This window comes from Hemitrygon akajei, chromosome 8, assembly GCF_048418815.1.
Source record: "Hemitrygon akajei chromosome 8, sHemAka1.3, whole genome shotgun sequence".
In the NCBI taxonomy this organism is placed as follows: domain Eukaryota; kingdom Metazoa; phylum Chordata; class Chondrichthyes; order Myliobatiformes; family Dasyatidae; genus Hemitrygon; species Hemitrygon akajei.
In genome coordinates this window covers 8,322,269-8,336,830 of record NC_133131.1, presented here as the reverse complement: position 1 = coordinate 8,336,830, position 14,562 = coordinate 8,322,269, and the positions used below count along the sequence as shown (strand labels likewise).

Below are 14,562 nucleotides of genomic sequence, written 5' to 3'. Positions count from 1 at the left end.
CATAGTGCCTCTAGGTAGATGTAATTTAAACTGTGATTCCAGCAGCAACAGTCTTGCCGGAGGGAGAAGGTAGTTGACCCTGGCAATATCTTTCCTATGTCAAATAATAGATACTGTATCCCTTTAGTTACTGTAGTTGAACTTAACTCCTTTCTTGAAGCTTTGTTACAGACATACAATCAAACTGCTCAAATTGTACTATCAAGATGTTCATCTCAGCATCTTGTGTTTGCTTCATAAGGGTATGGAAGCCAGGAATAGTTACTAATATATCTAGAGAAGAACTGTTCTCGATTAGGAGCGGTGTCAGCAAAGGCAACGTCATTGCCCCAATACTTTTCTCAGTCTTGCCACAGTATTGCATCTCACTCCCAGCAAAGTTACTGCAGGACTGAAGCTGATGTTTAGAACTGAAGGGAAGCTGTTCAACTGACAATGACACCATTCAAGAACCAAGGTTATCCAGTCCTCAGAAATAAATCAGCCAATGTAGTCTACGCTGAAGGACTTCGAAGGGTCAGTCATTGAATTCATTCAAACAATAATGGATGATTTTCAGGTTGTTAAGGGAACTAAAGGAATATGGAGAAAACACAAGCAAATAATGCTGAAGTGGAAGATCAGCCATTTCTTGGTGAATATTGGAGAAAGTTTGAAGGACAGGATGGCTAGATGCTCCTCATCCTAATTCTCATGTTTATTCCTTAGCATTTTCTGTTTTAAGATCCCCGGATCTGCTGTATTTTGTATATTTAATGATGATGCTATTTCTAAACACATCCTCCCTCCTTTACTTTTGATTTAATATTAATATACCGTATATGCTAATGTATATAGTCACCTCTGCATTGGGGTAAAAAGAGGTTTAAAAAAAATGCCAAATGGATGATTCATATTGGCTTCTGATGCTCCCACAATCACAGAAGGTCTTCGCCTGGTTCACCATGTGATATCATTAAATATTTTAAACGGTGGGACCAGGCATCATTCTGTCTGTGGTTCCGAAGAAAAAGATAATAGCCAGTTAAAATATAATCAAAGCACTGGTGTTCTCTGAACAATCTGGAAAATAACCATTCCCTTTCATACCATCATTCTTTTCATTAGTGAATCTTTCTGCCTTTTAGCTCCCACTTGTTTTTGTTTTAAACAATAAAAGTAAATTTATTATTAAAGAACAAATACGTTACCATATACAAACCCAAGATCCATTTTCTCATGGACATACTCAATAAATCCAGTAATTATAATAGGATCAATGAAAGACCACACCCAACAGGGCAGACACCAGTGTGCAAAAGACAACAAACTGCACAAATACAAAAAGAAATGATAATTATTAAATAAGCAATAAATATCAAAATCATGAGATGAAGAGTCCTTGAAAGTGAATCTGTGGTTGTGGGAACAGTTCAGTGATGGGACAAGTGAAGTTATTCCTTCTGGTTCAAGAGCCTGATGATTGAGGGGTAAAAATTGCTCCTGAACATGGTGGTGTGAGTCCTGTACCACTTTCAATAGACAATAGGTGCAGGAGCAGGCCATTCAGCCCTTCGAGCCAGTACTGCCATTCAATGTGATCATGGCTGATCATCCACAATCAGTACCCTGTTCCTGCCTTCTCCCCATATCCCTTGACTCTGCTATCTTTAAGAGCTCTATCTAACTCTTTCTTGAAAGCATCCAGGGAATGGCCTCCACTGTCTTCTGAGGCAGAGCATTCCATAGATCCACGATTCTCTGGGTGAAAAAGTTTTTCCTGAACTCTGTTCTAAGTGGCCTACCCCTTATTCTTAAACTGTGGCCTCTGGTTCCTGACGATAGAAGCGAGAAGAGAGCATGACCTGGATAGTGGGGGTATCTTAATGATGGATTCTGCTTTCCTGCAACAACATTCCGTGTAGATGTGCTCAATGGTGGGGAAGGCTTTACTCATGATGGTCTGGGCTGTATCCACTATTTTTTGTAGGATTTTCTGTTCAAGGGCATTAGTGTTTCTATACCAGGCTGTGATGCAGCCAGTCAATATACTGTTCACCATGCATCTATAGAAGTTTGTCAAAGTTTTAAATGTTATGCTGACCCTTCACAATCTTATAAGGCAGTAGAGGTGCAGATGTGCTTTCTTTGTAATTGCACTTACGTGCTTCTTAAAAATGTATTATATCTAATTTTTTTTCAGTTCTGACAAGTTATCAACCTAAAACATTCACATTTCCCCTCCACAAAACTTCTTTATTTGCCATATATATCCAGCATTTTGTTCTGATTTCAGATTTGCAAGATGTGCTTTGCAATGCTTTCTTTATTAGATTTATGAATTAGTCATAAGTACAATGAAAATGTGCTGGGGCAGCTCACAGATGTGGCTACACATTCCAATGACAACATAGCATACCCACAATGTTCAGCAGAACAACATGAAATTATTTGTATTTGCAGATATCAGACAATGATCATGATTTTATATGATCAGACAATGATTTTATACTGAAATCTTAACCTGTATTTTCCTTATTTTAGGATGTCACACCTGGTGCCACTCCCACTGCCCTGCCCTGTGCAACTTGGAACAGTGAAGGCTGATGCCTCAGGGTCACAGTTACATCAGTTTGTGAGAGAGGGTAGCCACACCAAGGTGAAAAAAATTCTAATGAAAGGTGGGAATCTTGCATTTGAGGATCTTGTATTAGGTTAGGTTTGGCTTTGGATTTGCTGTATGCATTTATTCAATTTAGACCTGGTCTTAGAAAGCATTTCTGTAAATATCTGTGTACCCTCATATCTAATTATTCTTTATTACCTATACTTTATTAAAATTGTATATTCAAAATAGCATACCATAGAGACAGATCTGTGTTCCTGACATTTTTCCACTGAAAAGATGAGGAAATTATTTCTGTTTCATTCCTCAGAACATTATATTTAAGTTTTTTTCCAAGCACAAAATCTGATACTGTTTTTCAGAAAGAAAAATTTATAGACTACTGTTTATCACTAGTATAAACATTAATTAAAAGTGAATTAATTTTGTAATTTAAAAGCAAAAAGTGCAGATGCTAGAAATCTGAAGTAAAATGAAAAATGCAGATCCCTAGCAGTTTAGGGAGTATTTATAGAGAGAAGGCTGTTCAGTGCCACAAAGCAGCATCATTGTTTCAGTACTGTCTGTGTTGTGTTAGCAAATTCTTCTTGTGACTGCAGTGGGTTTCCCTCACTTCTCCAGTTCTCATCCCAAAGTGCTGTTCTATAGGTTAATTGGTTATGGGAAAATACTCTTAATATACTGTAGAGAAATAGGTAAAGGGATTCTTTTATAAAACTGCATATACTGTGTTATGGCGAGGTAAGCGAACACACGTAATAATCTAAAATAAAAACTAGCTTCATCTTCTAACAGAGTAGTTGCTGAGCAAAATTGCTTTGTTTTGCTTTGGTGGTCAGAACCTCCCAAACTGCTGACAGAATCAGTTCTTCTCCAATTGTATGGGCCTTTCCAGGTTTAGCAATGAAAAATGAAATGTTGTATGAACCATGCATTTTGATTTCTTCAGTCCAGATTTCTCATGATATTCCAGATACAGAAGTGTCACATTGCTTTTCAACAACTATAGCACGCTTCAAGCAAAGTCTAAGAGAACAGTGGGTTAGTAAGGGATGAGGTGATTACGTGATCATTGTAATCGATTATAAGGCACTGAGGATCAAATGCTGATAATAAGTAATTCATTTCTTAAAATAAACCTCTAATCCCTCAGCTGCCCCCTTTGTTACTGGTGGGGGGGGGGGTGGTTGAGGTGATGCCACCATCTTTACGGATGTCAGAATGCAATGAACACAGGCAAATGCAGAACTGGTTGAGAGGTAGCAGATAGTATTCAATCTGGGAAGGTGTGAAGTGAAACACTTTGGAAAGATGAACTTGAAGGCAGAGAACAAGAATAGTGTCAAGATTCTTAGCAGTGTGGAGGAACAGAGGACAGGATTCTTACGAAGATGTATGGTGATTTTGCCTTCATTAGTCAGGGTGTTGAGTTCAAGAGCCCTGAGGTAATGCTGCAGCTGTATAAAACTCTGGTAATTGTATTATGTTCATTTCTGGTCACTTCATTATAGGAAGGATGTGGAAGGTGCAGAGGAGATTTTCCAGGATGCTGCCTAGATTAGAGAACATGTCTTATGAGGAAAGGTTGAATGAATTTTTGTATTATCAGTAAACCTGTTCATCATAGCACTTATATTTAAGTCCAAAACATCCATATACTAATAAATAAACTATCCCAAAACTAAATCTTGCAGAATTCCACTGTGCAAAAATCTTCCAATCACTAAAATCATGTTAATGATTACCTTTTAATTTCTCCCACATAACCAATTTTTAATCCAATTTGCCACTGTATTGACACCCATGAAATTTACTTAATGTTGCGTTAGTTCAACTTGTTATTGGTATCATATATAATTTTATATGGCAACAGTGGTGGAGGCAGATATGATAGGGTCTTTTATGAGAGTTTTGGATAGGTACATGGAGCTTAGAAAAATAGAGGGCTATGGGTAAGCCCAGTAATTTCTAAGGTAGGGACATGTTCGGCACAACTTTGTGGGCCGAAGGGTCTGTATTGTGCTGTGGGTTTTCTGTGTTTCTATAGGTAGATTCATTCTTTCTAACTCACAATGCAGCATTTGTGCAAGTATGCATTTTATTAATATTTATTGCACTTATGTCTGTATGTTTTCAAATAGGTAAGTCATTGTAATTCTTCTCAAACCAAAAAGAGCAAAAAAATCATCTGTATAGTTGGTGTTCTACTTTTATTAAGAGATTTGACAAAGCTTTTACTTAGTTATGAGTCAGAATGGAGGAATCTGTCTCATACTTCTTATTCAGACTGGTCCAGAACAATCACTTTATTTTTACAGATTTACTTGTATTGTTCTGTTGAGAGATATATATAAATAAATCTGTGTGTATGTATGTGTGTGTGTGTATATGTGTGTATGTATGTATGTATATATATATATATATATATATATATATATATATATATATATATATATATATATATATATATAAATAAGATTTATAACATGTATTATTTATTGGAAGTATACTGAAAATTGTTTTTGCATGCTTTATTAACAATAATTAGCAAAAGAGTCACGCACCTGAAAAAGGTCCCATGTTGCTGGGTGGGATGCTGTGTGGAAGAAAAGCACTCTGAAGAGAAGAATATTTATGGAAACTTTCTCAGGAAGCCTTGCACTCTCTATAAAATAAAGGCTAATGAGTTTGTGCTGTCAATTTAAGAAAAGAGGGGAAGATTTCTTCTCAAGCATAAGCCCATTTAGCCCCGGAGCGTACTTCACAATTCAGTAAGATCCTGGCTCATCTACCACAGTACCATTTTTCTGCCTTATCCCTATGTAGTACTCTTTATGTTTAATTTCTGCATAGTAATAATTATGTTTTATGTCTTTACATTTTGTGCCAGCTGCAAAACCACAAATTTTACATCATATTAAACTGAAAATAAAGCTGACTCCATTCCATTGATTCTTCAAATATCCAGATGTTTGCTGATCTCTGTTTTGAATGCATTCAATGACTGAGCCTAAATAATCTTTTAGGGCAAAATATTCATAAGATTCACCACCCTCTGGGTGAAGAAATTGTTCTTCATTCCCGTGCTAGAAAGTGGTAGTGCTTTGTATTCCTGCTTATCTCCCTCCTGCAGCCATCTCCTATCTACACACTCCCCAGCTTGCTCTATCTGCCTTTTTTTTCCCTTTTCATCATCTCTGTCTGTCTCCATCTATTGTTCACCTACCACTGTTTTCCAACTCCACCTTACCAATTACATTGGATTCCTTTTTTGATATCCCCTTCACTTCTTTATGCTGGCATCTCATCTCTCTACTGTCAGTCCTGATAGAGGGTTTCAACCTAAAACATCAACAATTCCTTCCCTCCCACAGAAGTGTGCATTGTGCTGAGTTCTTCAGACAGATTATTTCTCCAGATTCCAGCATCTGCAGTGCCTTTCTCTCTCGTTATACCCATTCCCTCTGCACACTTACAAATTGTGGCACACTCTTTTTATTAATTATGCAAGCACAAAGCCATCAGTCTTGCAGACATGTTGCAGTGACTGCAAGCTGCCTCTCCAGCTCCGAAACCCAGAGTTCAGGCTGCTGGAGATGATTGAATTTTTCCTTGCAAGTGTCAACATACCAGACTATACACATTCTTAAAAGAGCATATATATCAATTGCTATATAATTTTATCGACCAAGCCACTTTGACAGATTTTACTTTGATATGTCATGGACTGAATGGAGTTCTGTGTGAAAATGGAAAACAAAATTAGAAATCAGGTTCAGAGTTGAAAAGTTGTTTTCTCTTTCTACATAAGTTGCTAGACCAGCTAAGCATTCCTTTTTTTTAAATTTCTGTGTTGATAGGTTGCCATCTTGCAAAAAAAACCTTTATTTGACATTCAAAATTACTTATTGTTATTTCCAGTATACGTGTAAAGGAGAAGGAAATTATTACTCTGGATCTGATGCAGCACAAAAAAAAAAACACAATAAGATAAAGAACACAGTAATAAAAAAACCCACAATAAATGTAAATACATAAGATAGCTTATATATTTTGATTGTATGTCCATAAAGTGACGCTAGGCCCACGAGTGTCTGTAAATAAGGAAATGATAAAATGGTGGTGGGATGGCTTAGTGGGTGGAGGCATTGATCAGCCTAACTGCTTTGGGAAAGTAACTGTTTTTGACTAACTCAGTGTGCTTCAGTTAGGAGCCATTTTGAATGTTTTTTTGTAAGATTCCACAAACTAAACAATCATTAAGACCATCATTGAACTGATAATACTCAGACAATCTCTTCAATTCAGCCACATAAACCAAATGGACTCCCTTTTGATTCCACTTATGAAACCTAAAGCATTCTACAATCAACAACAGTTTTGGTTCCAAATGTTCCTGCTTTACTTCCATAATATCACCCAATGCACTCAGCAAAACTGGCACTTGCTTTTCATTGGCTATTTCATTTGCTTTAAAATACTGCTCAATCCAGTTACCTTTTGTGCAATCAAATGTGTTTATCTTTCTGATGTTGCCAGCCATTTGTTTGTTTAAAATTTATGATTATTATCACCCAGTAGTCACTGTTTATGGACATGTGAATTTGTTAGTTTTCTGTTCTTTTTTAACTTTAAAGTCTTGCTGTGCTTTTTTTAAACTTGAGTGTCTTACTGCGCTTCAACAGTTAGGTTGTTGTCTTGGATTTATTTAAAACTTGCTCATCACTACTGTTACGTTTTATAACTCCAAAACATAAAACAACTTGAAGTGTAAACATGGATCCTGAAATAATTTGTCCTAGTTTCTTAGTCCTGCTTAAGAGGTTTGGCCCAAAACGTCGACTGCTTTTTTCCACAGATGCTGCCTGGCCTGCTGTGTTCCTCCAGCATTTTGTGGATATTGTTAACAAGGGGCACACATTTGACATAGTGGCATAATGACATATGTCATTCACATACTTTTACACATAATCCTTAATGAATTATGTAGACAAAGAATCCTGGCAGGGGGTAGCTTCCATAGTTGAGGTGGTGCTATATGCCTTGAAGCGCATATAAAAATTGTTTTGAGCATTGGGGGGGGGGGGGGAGTCATCACTGGTACAGATGGCATTGATACGGTTTTTCCTTGCGTAGTCAGCAATGCCTTTAATGCCCAGTTGTATATGCCGGGGATTGTGGTTAGATGTTCATGATTTTTTTTGCTCGTAGGCAGTATTTGCCCTATTGATGAGGCTTCTCCTGGCTGCTCCGAGAGCTGTTCGAATCCAAAAATAGGCAGCGTACTGGGCTTTTAGTAGGGAGTGCACCTCTACATTCAGCCGGGGCTTCTGGTTGGACCTTAGAGAGATTGTTCTGGAAGTACCAACATTCTCTACACACTTACAGATATAGCCGGAGACAGATGAGGCATATTCCTCGAGGTCTATACCTTCTCGGATTGTGGTGGGCCTCCTTGAAATGTCGCCTTGCAGTGTGCTGTACTTAGCGGAGCAAACACTGTTGCAATATGGTAAAATCCTCGTTTTTTCAAAGCTTGGCACCTTTATTCCAATGTAAAAAGAAAGACCTTGCCTGTTGATCTGACAATTTTATAGACAGAGGAACAAGTTCAATGAGGTGGGCAGTTTCAGTTCGGCGGCTCTTATCAGAACGTTTTGCAAAGTTGAAAGCAGGTGGCGCTACCTTTTCCTTGTAATTGTACACCATCAAGCGCTGTGGTGTTCCGTCAAGAAGCAAGGCAGCACCGCGTGGAGGTCTCATTCACGCCTAGGGATGAGTTTTTTTTAAAGGGTTCTGTTTTGCAGACGGGGGAAACAAAGGAAAATACGTTTTCCTTTCTCTCTTACAAGGCAGGAAAGCAAATAAGTTGAAATCTTATAAAATTGGTCTTATTTACGTTTTTTAAAGTTGACCTTTGCAGTTAACTTAGAACTACTTCACGTAGTTTTAAAGAGGTTGACGATTCACCCATGAGCATATTTCACGTTTAGCGTAATGATTAAACTCACAAAGTTACGATTGGCTAAAAAAAGGTCTTGCAACAATGACTGGAAGTGACATTCTATTTTGTTGAGACAATGCAGAAAACTAGTGTTTTATTTTATTAGTAGGGCCCTCTTGTGCGCTTTATGCTTCCTACCAGTCACAGTAGCGACAAAGAATCGCAGTCGAATATCTTGACTCTGCAGTTAGCGTCTAAACATTCGATTGCATTCCCTATGTGATGATATTGTCTAGTTAAGGTTATTTGTAAGCATTGTTCTTCAGCGCCCATGTAGCTCGCCGTGATCGTATAGTGGTTAGTACTCTGCGTTGTGGCCGCAGCAACCTCGGTTCGAATCCGAGTCACGGCATTGCGGATAAGCAATGACACGGCAATGGGTCTAACTTTTTTCTAATCATCTGGGGTTTAATTTTACAATTCATTATAAATATAATAGAAATATTATTTTCCCAGTAGCAGTATATAATTAAACACTTTTTTTGTCTATGAATGATTTTAGCGGATGTCTTAGTCCCTGTCTTATCAACACTGACTTTGGCAAAGTATAAATGGTCATGTTATGATGAATCACAGAGGTTTATATGAGCGTAAGAATCAGGGGCAGAAATCAGCCATCTTGCCCATTCCATCATTCATTGAGATCATAGCTAATCTTATATCTCTGTAATTTCCAGCAATCTCCCAAAATTCCTAAATACAGTGTAACTCTGATTATCCACTGTCCTGTTGTTCGGAAATCCTGATGGCTTAGTATCTGGTTTATCTGTTTCTGTTTCCTTTGGTTTCTGTAAATTCACTGGATCCCCTTTACATGTCCATTTTAAGTTAATTGGGTCCTTGTATTAGTGCTCCTTTTGAAATCAATGGAGTCCTAACTCTGCTTCCCTATGATTCACTCTGGCCCTTTTCCCTGTGCTTTCTTTAAATTTACCAGTTTAACTGTGTAAATTTACTATAGTATAACATGTTAGAAAATGTAAATTATATGGTGAATTAATAGGTGAATTATCCAAACTACCATTCCATGCAATACTTCAGTCTGCCAATTTGAAAGACATCTCATTATTCCCACTCTGCACTTTCTCAGTCCGTGCCAGTGTACTATTCTGGCATGTGTTCTGTGTACTCTACTTTTGTTGACTAATCTCTGTGTGAGACCACACCTCATCTATCGGCTCTCTTCATAATAGTGCAAAAAATGCTGAAATCTATTTATATTAGGTTAATAGGTTGGTATCTTCTGCAGTGGGGTCACACATGCTGGCCTCTAAAATGTGTGAACAAAACCAAAACCTTTGAAAATATTAAGCAGGAAATCACTGAAGGCACCCCTTTCAAAATTGTGGGAGGTTTCTCTGTATGAAGCTTTGAAATTCCTACTCAGGGAGGTGAGAATCCTTTTGTGTTAAGAATATCTAATTTACAAGATATACTTTTTCATCTTTAGTGCAATCAAGGGTGATTGAGATCTGACAGGGACTGTTGAGACTGCTAAAAAGATCATCATGATGTTATATGGTAGGGCAGCCTCCTCAGTCCATAAAGACCATTTCTACTTTCAGAGTTCAGAAGTTTAAAGTTAAATTTATTGTCAGATTACATACATATCACCACATACAATCCTGAGATTATTTTTCCTGCAAGTATACTTAGCAAATCTATAGAACAGTAACTGTAAACAGGATCAGTGAACAACAAACTGTACAAATGCAAATATAATTAAATAGCAATAAATTACAAGAGCATGAAATAACAGAGTAAAGAATCCTTAAAGTGAGAAGAGTTTCAGCCAGAAATGTCGACTGAATTTTTTCCATCGATGCTGCCTGGCCTGCTGAGTTCCTCCAGCATTTTGTGTGTGTTCCATCAGTTATGAGAACACCAGAAATAGAATGAGTGTAATTACAAACAAGAGAAAATCTGCAGATGCTGTAAATCCAAGCAACATTTACTTTTGTCCTCATCTGCTACCCCACCACCTTCCGCATCCAGTACATAAAACTCTGTAACTTCCACCATCTCCAATGGGATTCCACCACCAAGCACATCTTTCTCTACTCCACCCCCCTCCCTCACTTTCTGCTTTCTGCAGGGATCGCTGCCTTTGTGCATTCATCTCTCCCCGCTGATCTCCCTCCTGGCACTTTTCCTTGCAAGTGGAAGAAGTTCTATGCCTGCTCCTACAGCTCCTCCCTCATTACCATTCACTGCTGAAAACAATCCTTCCAGTTGAGGTGACACGTCACCTGTGAATCTGTTGGTATGACCTATTGTACCTGGAGCTCACGGTGTGGCCTCTTGTATTATCGCTGAAACTCAAAGTAGATTGGGAGACCACTTCGCCAAGCACCTACGCTCTGTCCACCAGAAAAAATGGGATCTCCCGGTGGCCAACCATTTTAATTCCACTTCCCATTCCCATTCTGACATGTCCATCTATGGCCTGCTCTACTGTCATGATGAGGCCACACTCAGCTTGGAGGAGCAACAACTTATGCTCCGTCTGGGAAGCCTCCTGATGACATGAACATCAATTTCTTAAATTTTCAGTAATGCCCGTCCCCTTCTCTATTCCACATCTGCTTTTCCCTCTCCCACCTTATCTCCTTGCCTGCCTGTTGCCTTCCTCTGGTGCTCCTCCCTCTTTTTCTTTTTCCATGGCCTTCTGTCCTCTCCTGTAGATTCCCCTTCTCCAGCCCTGTATCTCTTTCACCAATCAACTTCCCAGCTCTTTACTTCCCCCCCCCACTCCCAGTTCCACCTATTACCTTGTGTTTCTTCCTCCCCTCCATCTACATTCTAGCTCTGACTCTTCATCTTTTGTCTCCAATCCTGCTGAAGAGTCTCAGCCCGAAACATCAGCTGTACTCTTGCATGGATGCTGCCTGGCCTGCTGAGTTCTGCCAGCATTTTGTGTGTGTTGCACAAGTAGTTATTTTTATCCCCTTTTGTTTCAAGAGCCTGATGGTTGAGGGGTGATAATTGTTGGTGGTGTGAGTCCTGAGGTACTTGTACCTCCTGTCTGATGACAATGGCGAGGAAAGGGCTTGGCCTAGGTGATGAGGATCTTTGATGATGGATGCTGTTTTGCTATGGCAACATTTCGTGTTAATATGCTCAGTGATTTGGAGGGTTTTACCTGTGATGTACTAGGCCAAATACTCTACCTTTTGTAGGACTTTCCGCTCAAAGGCATTGGTGTTCCCATACCAGGCTGTAATGCAGCCAGTCAATACACTTTCCACCACACTTCTATAGAGGTTTGCCAAGGTTTTTGATGACATGCCAAATCTCCACAGACTCCTGAGAAAGTAGTGGAGCTTCTGCTTTCTTTGCCATTATATTTATATGATGAGTCCAGGAGAGATCTTCTTGAGATAGTGACACCCAGGAATTTAAAGTTACTGACACTCTTCACCTCAGATCCTCCTATGAGTACTGGATCATGGACCTCTGGTGTCCCTATTCTGAATTCTACAATCATTTCCTTGGTCTTATTGACGTTGAGTGAGAGGTTGTTCTTATTACACCAAACAGGCAAATTTTCAATCTCCCTCCTGTATGCTGATTTATCAGCATCTTTGATACAGCCCACAACAGTGGTGTCATCAGCAAACTTGCATATGGTGGTGGAGCTCTACTTAGCCACACAGCCCTAGGTGTAAAGTGAGTAGAGCAGGGGAGTAAGCACACATCCCTGTGGTGCTCCTGTGCTGATAGAGATTGTGGAGGAGAGTTTTGCCAATCCAAACTCACTGGGGTCTGCAAGTGGGGAAATCCAGGATCCAGTTGCACAAGGGAGTATTGAAGCAAAATGCAAGATACAAAATAAATACAATTTATTGTTGGCTGGACTGGAAACTTTAAGGATTGCGGTATATTTTATTGCTGACACATCAGTTTAAAAATCTGACTGAGTGGTGCTGTACCAACAACTTCTCACTCAAATGTCAGGAGGACCAAGGAGATGATTATTGACTTCTTACTTGCTTACTGCTCATTACGCCTGCTGGCGTTTAGGGCAGCAATAAAGGTCCTCCATCTCTGTCTGTCCTTAACCATATTCTCTATTATCTCAATGTATGGTTCAGGGAATACGATCACACACAGGTGTAGAAGGATTCTTCATTGTTGTTTTCATAACAGTTTTGTTTGACCAGTCAAGGTTGTTAGCCCTGAGCTGAACTCCAAATCTGGAGGACCCCTTTTAGTCTGGCATCCACCCTTTGACCTTTTTGCCATGGGGGACCCTAATAAGGGTCAAAAAAAGGCCCTGACTCCAACCAGCATAACTCTCCAGGTTATTGAAGCACACAAGCCTCCAAACCACAACAATGTTGTGGTCCTCTTGGATGATTATTGACTTCAGCAGGAGAAAGCCAGAGGTCATGAACTAGTCCTCATAGAGGTGGAGAGAGAGTCAGCAACTGTAAATTCCTCAGAGTTATAATTTCAGAGGATCTGTTGTGGGTCCACCAGGTAAATGTCATTACAAAGAAAGTATGGGCAGTGCCTGCACTTTCTTAGAAGTTTGCAAAGATTTGGCATGTCATCTAAAACGTTGACAAACTTCTCATTCATTCATTTTTAATTTTTTTATTGCTTTAAAATATATAAAGACAAATACAAATCAGAGAAGTTATATCAAATACATATTCCAATAGAAGTACAAACAACAAAAAAGGAGTGTACACTGTCAAAATCATATATAGTATAATATTGAGCTCCTCAATAGTGACAACTCTTAACAATTCAAAAAAAAGATCAAAAAGTACCATTATTGAGAAAAAGAAAAAAACCCACTAAACTAACCTAAAACAAAAAAAAAGACTGGACATTCCATTTGAGGATATAATTACAAAAAAAAGGGGGGGAATCCTTCCAGTCAAATCTGAAAAGTCACGGAGAAGAAGAAAAAATATTACCTAAAAAAGTGAAAAGACAAACTTCTATAGATGTTTGTTGAGGAGTATTGGTTCCATCTTGGTCTGGTATGGAAACACCAATGCCCATGTGTGGAAAATCTACAAAATGTGGATGTGGCTAGTCCATCACAGATAAAGCCCTCCCCACTATTGACCACCTCTACATGGAGCACTGTCACAAGAAAGCAGCATACATCATCAAAGACACCCACCATCCATCTCATGGTCTCATTTTGCTGCTGCCATTAGGAGCAAAGTACATGAGCTTTATGACCCATACCACCAGATTGAGGAACAGTTATTACCCCTCAACCATCAGCTCTTCAACCAGAGAAATTAACTTTACGAGCCCAATCACTGGACTGTTTCCACAGCCCATGGGCTCACTTTTAAAGCGTCTTCACCTCATGTTGTCGATATTTGTTGGTTATTAATTATTATTTCTCTTTTTGCATTTTTAGTTCTTCGCACATTGGTTGTTGGGTGCAGTCTTTCACTAATTCCATTGTGTTTCTTGTATTTACTGTAAGTGTCCCAAGAAAATGAATCTCAGATGTTTGTCGTGACATATATGCACTTAGAAAATAAATTTACTCTGTATTTTGAACTTTAGTCATAATAATGGTAATTGCCTATTGAATAAAATGAAAACACGGGAATGACAGTACACTTGAGAATAATTTTCTGGCGTTGTGCATATCGCCCATGTAGCTCGCCGTGATCGTATAGTGGTTAGTACTCTGCGTTGTGGCCGCAGCAACCTCGGTTCGAATCCGAGTCACGGCATTGCGGGAAAGCAATGACACGGCATTGGGCATGCGATTTTGTTTCTCTTGATGTTCCTGCTCTCTTTTAATATTCATATAAATAAAATCTATATATTTATAACCACGTTGTCTGAGTTTACTTTGTGGAAACACGGAAAGGGAAAAAATGCGGCTTACTTTTTAAAAAAAATATTCTGCACTTTAAATTTTGAAGGTTTTTCGACACGTTTGCTGCTTGACTTACTGAGTGTTTCCAAC

General features: G+C 38.8%; 2 non-coding genes across 2 annotated transcripts; both read left to right on the top strand.

Moving 5' to 3' along the window:
• The first annotated feature begins 8,889 nt into the window (after positions 1 to 8,889).
• trnah-gug (transfer RNA histidin (anticodon GUG)) lies at positions 8,890 to 8,961 on the top strand. The gene has a single exon. It is a non-coding gene; the product is annotated as a tRNA-His (tRNA).
• Positions 8,962 to 14,251: 5,290 nt separating this feature from the next.
• Positions 14,252 to 14,323, top strand: trnah-gug (transfer RNA histidin (anticodon GUG)). The gene has a single exon. It is a non-coding gene; the product is annotated as a tRNA-His (tRNA).
• The last annotated feature ends 239 nt before the right edge of the window (positions 14,324 to 14,562 follow it).